Source organism: Pomacea canaliculata, linkage group LG3 (genome assembly GCF_003073045.1).
Source record: "Pomacea canaliculata isolate SZHN2017 linkage group LG3, ASM307304v1, whole genome shotgun sequence".
Taxonomy (NCBI): domain Eukaryota; kingdom Metazoa; phylum Mollusca; class Gastropoda; order Architaenioglossa; family Ampullariidae; genus Pomacea; species Pomacea canaliculata.
In genome coordinates this window covers 25925160-25938334 of record NC_037592.1, presented here as the reverse complement: position 1 = coordinate 25938334, position 13175 = coordinate 25925160, and positions in this window count along the sequence as shown.

The following is a 13175-nucleotide window of genomic DNA, read 5'->3' as shown; positions in this document are numbered from 1 at the left end:
ATGCTGCGGAACCTGCAGGTGCGAAAGATTCGATCACCCAAACTTTAAATATGAATCGTGAAAAATATGGTCAAGATTGCTGCCTTCGATACGAGTGAGATCAAGGAAGGGAAGAAGGAAAACCATTGAATAAACAAACACCTGTGGGACAAGTCCCGCTTTCTCTGCCACACTGAGACTAGAAAAAGGGAATGCTGTACAGGTGCAGTCCACTCACTAAAAATAGTATCAGACAGGATAGACATTGAGGTATTGTATGTTACAATTTGAGTTTTCACTTTCTGAGGTAGCGAGAGTGTGGTGGACAGGTCATCACAAAGCTGGTGGTAACAGTCGGTTAACTGCATCATTTCTCACCTGTCAACACCTTTCAATGCCCTGGAGAGGTGGGGTGGAGCAGAGGAGACGAAAAAGGTTTTCATCAAAAGGTGTAGCGAGCACTCGATACGTTACTAGTGACGTAGTAAGAAGTCGTTACATAACGAGCACTCGTGATGCTTCCTGCAAGCATGATGATGTTGGAGCTGACGATCTGTTTGTTTGTTTTGATGATACCCGTACAACTCATTATCGCAATGCCTGTCATAAGGTCTCGGGATCTTTGTCATTGCATGTTGAAACGCTCGTGTGTCAATATAACAAAGGTCATAGGTCACAACGTACATGTTACATAACACCGAGCTGTCCAATCTGGAGACGCCGGTCCAGGTGCATCTGGGAGAGAATTTTCGTGTCGGGAGAGAGTGGGGTGGGATACGATGAGGGGGAAAGGGTCACATGGCCATCAGGCAACACCAGCAACAGATGTTGCACGAAGCTGAGAGTTGGTATGATGATGGCTCCGCTGTCTGCGCATCTCTTTGCTGGCTGTGTCATCTCCACGTGACTGATGCAGATGTTGCGACTTGTCATTTTTTTACCCGCCGTTGCCGTTGTTGTTGTTGAGTGGGGAGGATCAGTGGGGGTCGTGAAGCAAGCTGGTGTGCTGATCGTTCAGTTCTCGCTCAACTCAGCATCTGTCTCATCACATTACTCCTCGTCACCAAATCCGCCATTTCCTGCCGCTCGACCTTGAGTTGCGTCCCCTGACAGTTTGGCTCGGAACTTTCGAGAAGACAGAGTCTTTCCTGCAGTTTGTCCTGGAAACTCTTCTTTCTTCTAGAACCTTTGTAGATTCTGTGTTTAATTGTTGGCGACTTTTTTTCTGTTGGAATGAAACCTGAGCCTAGTCTGCACCAGGCTTTACGTAATGTACTAATATTGATTAACCAGTCTTTCTCTCTCTCTCTCTTCCCGTTCGTTTTATTTTATATTTAAAAAGAATATTATCGTGATATGATCATGGAGCCAGATGCCAAATTAAGATGGTCCGGACTCGATCTTGTAACAAGTGAAGACGCTGATGCTGTAAAGTTAATGGTTTCTACAGCCGAGTTCTGAATGCTGCATTTTTACCATCCGTCCTCCTTCTTCTCTCACTCACTCCCGCTATCTTTAGCATGGTGCATGACGCCGCATTCTCCTCCACCCCACCCTGCCCACCCACCCCCATTTCTCTGATCGATCGCCCGTCTTCTCCACAAAGGCCACCGAACGATGCAGCAGTCGACAAAACTGGGTTACCCGGGGCAACCGCTCTTCCCTCGACGTTCCTACACTTGCAGTTGGTGGGGAGGAGGGGAAGGGGATTGTGGGGGATGGGGAATACGGAGAGCGTGCGCTGCACAGCAGACAGTCCGGGCCCTCCGGCACATCTCTCACATGCACTGTGCAGTAAACAGATCGATACCCGCGCTCCTTCCAATCAGCGATCGCTCGGCTCGATAGCAGGTCACCCAGCCAGCCAGGCATCCGACCGACCAGCCGACTGTCGGGACGGGGAGGTGGGAGGTGGGAGATGCCAGAGGAAAGACAAGATGAGGATGGCGACGAGGTTGAGAAAAAAGGGGGGGCAGGTCGAGGGTGGAAGAGGAGGGGAAGAAGTTTTTTTTTTAATCTCTGAAGTTGAATCTCTCACATCGAAAAGCTTCCACACCGGCGGAGCATCCCGAATTATCTGTTAAATAATATTTGTTAAACACCCACAGGAGGAATAGGAATCTGAAAGTGGCTGATAAAATCTGCCTTGGAGCAGTGATATGCTTGTGTCCATCCTTGTTTGGTTGTAGTGTGTGTTTAAAGTGTCATATTTTATTACACGCTCGACAATAAGATGTATAATAGCAAGTAATTAGTGCCGCTCCTGTCTCAAAGAAATATTTAATGAATAAAACGACAGGTAGACTGTAAAAATGCTTCAATGTAAGACTGTTCGGCAAATGTTTACCTATAAACAGTTGCCAGACGTGTCACAGTTGCTACATGATGAGTAGTTGCAAATCTCCCTTCATCATCAAATATTTTAGTCGCTTCAACTGACTCACGATGCATTCAAAAATAATCTGTTATGTCTGGTAGACAGCTTAGAAGGATTTACAGCTCACAGAACAATTAAATACAAACTTTTTCTGTTCTAGAGTCGTAGATGGTAACAGCAACGGGTGGGACCCAGGGAGGCAGCTATCTGAGGCTGGTATGATGCTCGCTTCTCCTAATTACATCCGCCAAATTCCAGCCAGTGCAATCCCCAAAGTACGTGCGTCCTCCCATCGCCGAATAAGGAGTCTGCAAAAAGGTTTGGGCCCCTACTTGCCAGAGCTAAGACTGCCCTGGAAAAAAAAACAGAGCAGACAAGCGCATGACTCCCTCATTAATTCTGATGCTATGCCGGCCGACATTCTTGTCACCAGAATCCATTTTGTCTCGGATTATTGGCTCCTTTCACGCCGGTCGGACTTCAGCTGTCGCCATCCTGGAATCATGTGACCACCAGAAGACGGTCGGTCGGTCCGGTTATAACCGCAGTCTCTACTCCGACGGCACCAACAACTGTCCCACCCCGAGTTATGAAGGAGGGAAGGAAGAGAGCAAAAGCCGTTTGGAAGAAAGAACTCAAATATTTTGGATCCTGGCTGTAATTGATCTCCTCGGAACTCTGTCCAATTGCCCGCCTCTTCTTGCCTCTAAAGTAAACATAAGACAGTTACGAGATAAGATTTGCCTCCAGGACTCAACTTTTTGTCTGTCCTTCCACACACTCCCTCCAGCACGAAAGAGCAGCAAGGGGAGGTAACTTTATGGGTTTTTTTTTTTCTTTTAAATGAAGTAGTAGTTCTCCGGTATGGATAATTGCTTGGAAACTGAAGTCGATACGATCAGAACTTGTGTTTATGTCAGTGCTCTCCTGCATGTGTTTACGTGTGTTGGTGTGTGTGTGTGAATAATGAACACTTTGCAGGGATTTTAATGACACTAATTGTAATCGCAAGACATAAGGTCTTTTATATAGAATAATATACAAATAATATATATATATACACAAATCACTAATATTACATATATTCTGCATATAATACTTTTTTTCGAGGTGTTTTGTTTTCTGTGTTTAGTGTACCTGTGTATTTAGTTCTGAATTACAACTGTATTTTAACCCTAAAGAACTACATAAGATATTCAGTTTTTAAGATCAGAGGCCAGGGTGGGAGATGACATGTCAGAATTGCGGTGCACGCCGCTCAGCCTCAATTAGTTGTGTGGAGGAGACATCACTGGCAGGAGGCTGGCACAGCGGCCGCTGCAGGTCAGCGCTTATGTTTCTGTTGCAAGAAAAAGTCCATAAAGCCGTGGAGCTGGAAGTTAGTGTCTGCCATTTACATGTCTGGCTTCTAAATAACTATGTTTTTTTACGTCATTTTCTCCGTCCATCTCTCCCTGATCTTGTCTCTACCTCTTTCCTCTATCCCCCACACTCACCCGATCTCATCAGTCCCTCAACCGTTTTTTTCTTGAAATTTCTTGGGTTTGTTTTTTGTTTTTTTTTTTTCATCCTGCCAATTTATTCTTCATCACTTGTCCTTCTCTATCTTTTGTCTCTCCACCCGACTACCGTTTTCCGGTCCTTGGACGAATGTTACTAACACCCTCATCGGTCTTTGACGAGGAAGTCGATGATGGAAAGACGAGAACGTGGACAAGGGCAATAACATGGGAAAGACAGTTCTACCGCTTCAGACCGGAAGGGATGATCTTCCGACCAACTGGAGGCATGTTCTTCCTGGTTATCGACTCTTGTGGAAGTTGGCAAGAAGTGCATGACTGGATCGTAGGGCAGGGGAAGGACCAGACAAAGTTTGAACATCCCATCTTTCGCTTTTCTTCTTCTTCTGTGTCCCGTTCTGCAAGTTCGCCAAGAAGGAAGGCATGAAGTGAAAGCTGCAATCAATAATCGCCACGACATACTTTAATATTTTGCCGCTCTAACTCTTCGGATAGCAATTTCCACCATCGTTCCCCTTTCTCTCCATCCTGACCGCCGCCACGCTCCCAACTCCCTTCCTCCAAAACTTTTTTTTGAAAAAAAAAAAATCAAAATACTGACTGCATCTTGAAGACTGAGATCAGCAACAAGACCGCGCCAGGCTGCGAGGGGGTAAGGGGCTCATAACGTCCCCTCCCCCAAGACCTTGTCGCACAGACTTTGACCCCGGTGAACTGTGCAAGGCAAAGCTGGCGAACGCGAACCAGCGAACGTTCACCTAGGAAACAGGGACAATTTTAGACAGGAGCACAGCTGACCGCACACCGTGCGCCACCAAGCGCTTTGCCAATACACGTAACACCGCTCCCTCCCACTCCCCCCCCCCACCCAACCTCTCTGCCCGCTTCCACCCTCCTTCCCCCCTCTCCCCCTTCCCCCTCGATGACGAAACTAAAAAAAGTCGATGCTCCGATTCCCTGGCTGCACTCACGAATCCGAAGGCGATATGGTGGGGAGACTGGGGAAGGTGTGTGGGGTGGGGGAGGGAGAGAGAGGAGGAGGTGGCTCTCTCTCTCTTTCTGTCGCTCACTCACTGGCGTTCCCAGGATCGCGCGCGAGTGACGTTACTTGTGATCGCGGTCATCGCATCGATCTCAGACTACGAGCGTGGGAAAGTGTTGCTCTACATCACCATCGGCCACAACTTTTTTTTTTTTAATTTTGAAGTACAGTAGTCTCTCTCTCTGTGTATAGCTATTATGTAAGCACATGTCACAGATATATTTGTTTATACACTATTTATACACCTGATCGTTTATTTTGAAACTTCTCTCCTTGACTTCTGAACCCAGCCGAGGGCTTATTTAGTAAATTCAGTTTCTTTCTCTCTCTTTCTCTCACACACCATGGTGACAGCATGCCTAACACAATACGTGAAATTACACCACAGCGAATTATAAATATGGTAAAAATTTAGTTTTGATGTTATCTGATTTGAATACAGGTGTTTATTGAAATACGGAAACTGCTAAAGGGAAACACCTTCCTGATAAAGCAGACAAAATTATTCACTTCATGATCAAATGTCCATATCTAATTTGATTTGACAACAAAGTTTACGTAGCCTGTAACTATAGTCAAAATCTGTCCCACTTTTTATCATACTGCTAATGAGTTCGATAATGGTTGATGAATCATCTAGCGCTCCTGATTTATAATCCCTTCCTCCTACCCTCTTCTCTTCCCACCCACCCCAGATTCCCTTTCTATTATTCCAGCCCTTAAACTATTAAAACATGGCATAAACTCGATTCGGGTAATCAAACCTTTTATTAGAAACTATTTGACGCCCAGGTACAACAGGTGTTGACATGTAGGGTCTGGAGGAAGAAGGAACGGAAATTAAAAAAGCCTACGATCAAACGATAAGATGTTTACAGTATAAATATGCATCAGTATGTTAACAGGAGAACATATACAATCCTAAAAATAAATCCATGTCGTTTTGAATAAATTATTAAAATTCGTATTTCTTTGGTTTCTCCCTTGTCGTGGGCACTAAATGTGTGTGTGTGAATGTGTTTTGTGTTTGTGTGTGTGTGTGTGTAGAGCGAACGAGCGAAAGAACAAAAAAGATGCAAAAGTAGATGGATTTATTGTTCGTGAATTTGACTTGTCAGTGTGCGTCTAGTGTGGATCAGCAACAACTATCTCATTAAGTTTTTCTTGTACATCGACAAAAACTACAAAAAAATTCTATCTGCTTAGGTATAAAAACCTCCAAGAGATCTTGTCACAAGGCTAATTAAAAAATAACAGGGACAACTTAGAAAAGATGGATGAAGAAGCATTGCACGGAAGAGTTTATACTAAGGATTAGCGAAGACACGCAAATTAACATTAAAAAGTTCTTTGATCTTATCATGATGATTAATGCAGAACTTTAAATCCCATCTTGTCCCTCCCCGCTCTCCTTCACATTTTCTTCGCTGTTCTTTCCACACACTGTTATTGTTAATTCTTCTCACACCTAGTTCTTGCTGGGACAGTTTTCTAAAGAATTTTGCTATTAGATTTTTTTTCTACCTTTGGGCTAATCTTCTACTAGTGTTCATTTAAAAAATATTTCATAATCTACAAAAATAGTCTATAAAGATGACACCTTTCCTGACCACCAAAGATGTTCTAGGCACCTTACATACACATAGATAGAGCTAGCGCCCTCAACACACACTTTCACCCTCTCTTGCTCTCCTTCTCTCTCACACACACATACAGAGGGAAGAAGAAACTGGAGTACAGGTAAACAGGTGTCACTTGTATAATGAGTTCTTAGTTCCGAATCTGATACAGCTGCAGAACCAAATCCTGTTCAGCCTGCCCTTTGAACTCTCATAATGATTGCTTCAACCTTTGACATGGTAAGGCATATTTTCACCTGACCTGTCATCCTGACGAGAAAAGTAAAATACACGTGACACGTGACTTCCCACCTTGACATATCGCGACTCAGTCACGCTAATATTCTTTTTTCCTTCCATCCATTTTTTCCCATCACATTCAAGTTCCTGAGAGTGGAGTGATTATTTAGAAACCTTACCTGAAGCACACGATTTTTGTTGTCTTTTTGAGAAATGTCGGTTTTTAAAAATGTAGACTGACCAACAATAAAATTAAAAAGAACGATAAACCAACCAGAGAGCGCCGTGTTCGGTCCTCGTCGTGGATTGTTAATTATTCACCGCTTCTGGAATTACTGACGTCACGATATACCTGGTGCACGCTCCACTCACCTGGCTTCTCCTCATACTTAACATCGTATCGTCAATAAGTGAAATGACATTGTGACGACAACGAAGACAGCAGGTGAGACGGTGGGTGGAGTGGGGTTGAAGGTAGGGTAGGGGGTGGGTGCCTTTCACCTTTGTTCGCCTCGTTACCTTGACCAGAGAGACGCTGGCCGCAGTTCACACACACACGGAGGCTGCAGAGTGCACTTGAGTCAGCCAAGGTGATCGCCAATGACAGCAGCTGCTCGATCTGCACCGTGACCCGGACGCACTCTCCAGCAGTTGTAAACATGACCCCAGGCTCACCGCGCTCTTGCCGCATCGCTGCCTGCTCCTCCCTCACCAACCCCCACGTCCCGCTGAGATGTCGTTACAGTTCACAGGCCAAAGTTCACTTAATATTTCATAACGTTTTATTAATTATTTTATGTTGAGTACATGTGTGTGTGTTTTCGCTTTCTTACGTGTGTGTATGCGTTTGTGTGGATGTGCATGCGTTCCTTCCTTCTATTTTCATCAATTTTCAGAGCAAGCCCTGTCCCATTCATTCATGCGACAGCAACAACGACAACAGCAGAAGCAGGACACACCACAGTAGGCGTTTGTCCTCGTGGTACATGATACCCTTTGTCGCTTTACTCACAAGAGTCTGCGTGCTAACAGACCGGAAGTAGAATCCCATTCAACTACTGTCCTGCATGGCCCTTGTTTTGAGCTCGAGGGGGAATGGGATACAGGCAAGGAAGGAGGGGAAGGCTGTGGGAGAGGATGGTGGGGTGTGGGCACGGGTGGGTAGAGGCTAGCTATCCCCGCACCCACTCACTTGATGCAACGGCGCAGGCGCGAACGGAAGATTAATATTACACCTGTGTTGCGTCTGCAACCTGTACACTTGGAGTCCCTCCAAGCCGAGGCCGTGTCTAAAGTGCAGTCTACCTAATGACTGAAAACTTTGCTCAGCTGACTGACCTGTGACTCAAGCTATCAAATTCTAAGGATGAGCTTGGCTCAGTCAACCGGCAGCTCAGCCAGTTTGTTTACCTCGTGTATTATTTTTAGCCAGGTAGTGTCTGTATTTTTCCAGACCATGTGCTAAAAGGTCATTTGTAAGGCACAACCGTGCATGCTCCAATATTCATTCAAACATAAACACAAATATCAACAAATATATGTTCCAAAACACAATGGCGAGTGTTTGCCTGTGTGAACATAGACACAAAAAACATGAATATTTTATTTCATCGTTCTCGAGGTTACAGTTAGGTGAGATGTGCATCGGAAACCAGCCAGCCAAAAAATATTGTTTTTACTACTTTCACAGCTTTTTGATGTCCCTGCATTTGAATAAAAGTTACAAAAATATATCTTCCGTTGACTACCAGGAAGGCAACGGTGACCCGGCTATTAACGTTGTTGCTGCACGAGGACTTGGCGGTGTATATAAGGCTAGGTGAGCTAACGGTAACATCTAAAATACGGTTAGTGTGTGTGGGCGTGCTTGTGGGTGGGCGGGGTGGCACCCACCGTCGTCTTGTCACTTTGCCAGGGCAACGAGGGAACGTTGCGGAAGGGGAGCTCACTCCGGGATCTTGCCTAAAGTTTAACGGTCGAGCTCCTCTGAAGTACATGATAAATGTGTAACGCGTAATGTCAAGGTGCTCTTGACTCAAGCATCAATAAACAAAAAAACAAAAATGAATAAACAAAACCTTTGCGAAAGACCGGATGTTCCAACTGTGAAGCTGCGAGGTCGCTAGTTTGAAAACGTTTTTGGCGGGAAAGAGATACAAGCGGAAGTGACGTGTTGTTTAACAGACGGTGAACTGATAATGTACCTGGTCATTTATCAGTTCATGCTATTTTTGGAAGAGGCAGTGAAAAGTTCATAGCATAGCCACTGTGGAGTTTGTACCCTCACCTTCATACGCGGGGTTGTGTTGTGTCTACAAACGCGTGAGTTCTGTTTACAAGAGTATACACAAGTTTACACAAGTTTACACTTTTGTGTTTACCTATACATATATAGTTATCTGGAGTGGAGTTGATTGATTTCTTTGTACACGAAACTTCACACACACACACACACACAAAGAGAGCAAGAGACCCACAAGGCATCAATCGGCCGATCACAATTTTAATCTTCTCGGATCGCTGGACACATTGTAGTAGTCATCGGTGACTACGCTTTGATCAGTTCTCTGTGATGGTCACAGTTCTGCATTTGTACCATGAGTAACAGACCATCGGGGGGTCGAACCTGCGAGACCCGTACAGACCGACAACGGCCGCCCTCGGCCAGCTTCCACTCCAAAACCTTCATTGAGTCGGCGCCTTTCTTCTAATCATATCAGGTCAGCAGGCATTATTGCCCACGAGAGGTAATGCATCCTAAACTCCTATTCTGTTTGAACCAGTGTACAAAAATCGCAGGCGCAGTAGATGATTGCAAAACACATTCAGTCCAACAACAGCGAGAACTACAAATAAGTGGCGCGTGGGAGACTGGGAAGCTCATACACAATCAGACTCTGAAGCCCACGCACAAACAGACAGGTAGTTAGAAAGTGGAAGACTACAACAAAGGTTATTAAACAAAAGAAAAAAAAAAAATCCTTAATTTACATAAAACACATTTAAACTAGAAGGTTTGTCGTGCGGTCAAGTGAGTGGTTCACCAGGGAGGGTGGAACTCGGGCGCCTGACCCTCTTAGTCTTCGTCTGCTGTCTTCATCTTTTTTGATAAATCAAATGTTTTCTTGCAGACCAGGTGCTGTGTGGGTAGGGGTTTGGTAGGGGTAGGCTATTGGTCTCGAAGTAATAACCTCCTGATTCACAGTGGGAGAGCATTAGCACCGAGCTAGGGAGCGCCCTTGCTTTATTCTCTGCCGTCTGGTCTCACTTTGTGTTTTATTGCCCCGATGTCAGTACTACAGGCCGATTCTCGGCAATTTATAGTGGGACCCAGATGATTCCGCTGGCATCTATAGCAATCTCAGAGAGCTCTGGTGAATTCTGTAACAATATTACAAAAGCCCTGTTGTGTGTTGCGAGTTTTCTTTTCGAGACGGGACGCGCTTGAAATATTTGTTTTCAAATCATGGGATTTAGCCTGCCGTGCGCTAGAGACGGTGAACCACTTACATTTACTGCTGCTAGGGAATGTGAGTTTGTATCTTTACTTTAATGTACGATTATTTATTATTCTTTAATTACGTATGTTTGCGTTTGTGAGAATTATTTACAAGTACAAAAAGCATGGCTTCGTGTGTCAGGAGCTTGGTTCGTAAAGCATCGTCGAACATAACTGCTCTCCTCTATCGCACTTGACAAGCAAACGGATATCGCATTGATTCCAGATCAGATGGCGAAGGTGTCACGTGCCCGACTGTGACGTAACTAGGCTGGGAGAAGGCTGGCCTGACTCGCCCGAGGGGAAAGGGGTCTCTTTAGCTGGCTCGCTCCACCCGGCTTTCACCCTCACACACACAGTCTCCCGCCGTACGCACGTCGCACGCGTCCTGATAGCAGTCACACCCGCGTGCGCAAACACTCACTGACAAGACAGTGTACACATAAAAGATTATAATTAAAACAAAAGCAAATTAGGTTGACATGAAGACAATTAAACAACAATGAATTGAGAAATAATTTGATCTTACGTAACTGCACGTATCTGCACATAGGTCCGGACACCGGTCCGTCCTGACACACAATTCACAGTCTTGGAATAATATCGTACTGAATAGTCCCACTCGACTGCTTCGCTTGTTGCTTCCTAAAGCTGGGTGTAGCTGGCTGCGTACCCCTGGGCTTCTAGGCGATTCCTTGTCACTGTCCCACCACGGTTGCCCCAGGCAACGGATGCAGCGACGATACTCGTAGTAGCACTGACTTCTGAACTGGAAGTCGCTGTTTTCCTGAAGATGGGTGCAGCTGCCTGCATGCACCGGTCTTCCAGACTTCTTGTCAACTGTCCCACCACAATTGCCAGGCAATGGGTGCAGCGACGATTCTCGCAGTAGAGATGACTGTAGGCTGTTCTGTAGATGACCACACTGGACCGGTGGCACGGTGGTGTCTTCCAGCCGCTGCCTCGCACGTCTTGCTGCCGGACTCAGTAAACTCCCTCACTTGTCGTTGGGGGAATCAATCCTTGGTTACAGCGCACACTCTCCTCTCTACTCCACCAGATCACAAGTGCCAGCAGGTAGTGATACGTTCTGACTGAACGGGCTTCTCTATTTCAGACCTGCTGCCTGCGACTGACTATCACTCAGAGACTACGTCTCTGCTGGAACACGAGGGAAAAAGCCTCGACCACACTTCGGTTCTAGCTTATATACTACCGGGCCACGTGGCCCCTGTCAATTCTATCGAACTAGTTCTGACGCTATCGAACTCTGACTATAGGGAGTACACCACATCGCGCTATACTCGGGGTACCCATCGTCTATCACCGCTCATCTTCCACGGTCGGCTCCCACGCACCCCCGACTGTCGCGACGCTAAGTCTAGTCCCTATTCGGCAGCGGTGTCCAGTCGGTGGTAAAGAAAACAAACTCTGTTCCCATGGCCGAGTGTACGGGCCTTTCCATTAGCGCCCGTCAATTAATGTACCCGTGAAGTGATGCCTGCGGCCCCCGTTTCGTAAGCGGCCTCGATTTCCAGGCTCTGCTACCCCAAAGGGAGATAACATCTTTACCCCTATTGTCCACCCGCAGCCTGTATCGCCTCAGGGTACCAACTGCCCCTCTTTAATGTTTCTATTACTAGTCCGACACTGTTTTCTGGCCTTGAACCAGGCTGGTTCATGACACCCCCCTACTCAAGAGTAAAACCTATGGTTTTGCTTAAACTCAGGCCAGAACAACAGTGAAGTAATAAAACCCGTAATTACCTGTCATTCCATATGACGGCTACACTTACGATTGTCACACATTCTCTCCTGTTCCTAAAATAACACTCTACTGCAAAATGATACTACAACACACTTATTTACACGACCTTACAGAAACTAGAAGCGTGCGTACTCGCGCACACATGACTCAGCTAGTACTATCTTGCGGTCATTCCCCTTCCAAAGATTCCATTCAGCCCAGTACGGAATGAATCCTTGCACACCATCCCATGCGGTCAAGCCATACACTAACTCCGCACATGCGGTGCGACTAACGCCGTCCTTCGGCCCGTGTATGTTTGGCACCATGCTTGACCTCACATCACTAAATTGGACCCTACCCTGTAAAGCAAGGGTTACGTCATCCTGCTCACGAAATATTCTCTTTCCTACACCTCGACGTTTGCCCGAACTGTGTCTGAAGTGGGCGTGGTGCTGCTTGACGAACGGCGACCCCCTCACCGGTTGGCTTTTCGTACATAGTTCTGCTTTCGTCGACCTCCAGGTTGTTTCAGACCTGCCGACTTCTGCAGCTATATCCATACCTAGCCAATTTACTTTCCTGTGCAACGACTTCTGATAACGCAGGCTACTTACTACCTGTTCGTTACTATGGGCGACGTGTTGACGTTCCCACACTGGCCTAGTCGCGGTGTCCTCATCAAGGTACCGCCTACCGCTTCTGGTCACGTTGCACCCTTTTCGCGCTGGGCCGCCTGAGGCGAAAAGCGCTTCACCTATCTCTACCGATGCGGCCCCCGCCTACCTTGTTGACATCACGTGATGTCCTGTCCACTCCCAGCCTTGAGGACGCATGCCTTCGCCGGCCACGCCTTCTTGACCTCTTACTGCGCTGGGTTCGCTGGCTTGTTGACCTGGCGGTAGGTCTCTGTGCAAGCCCCCCGTCTGATGCACACGTCGGCGATTCTACCCTCGCCTTCAACCGATCGTGCATTTTCACGCCTACTCGGACTCTCTCCGAGTCACACATTTCCTCTGCAAGTTGTGTCCGTAAGTTCTCCAGCTCATTCTGCTCCAGCTTCTGCATCGCACAGGTGGGCTTCAACTGGGAACCGCTCTCGTTGACGGAGCTGGTAACCTGCTGCACCACACGCGGCTTGGCTGCCACTTC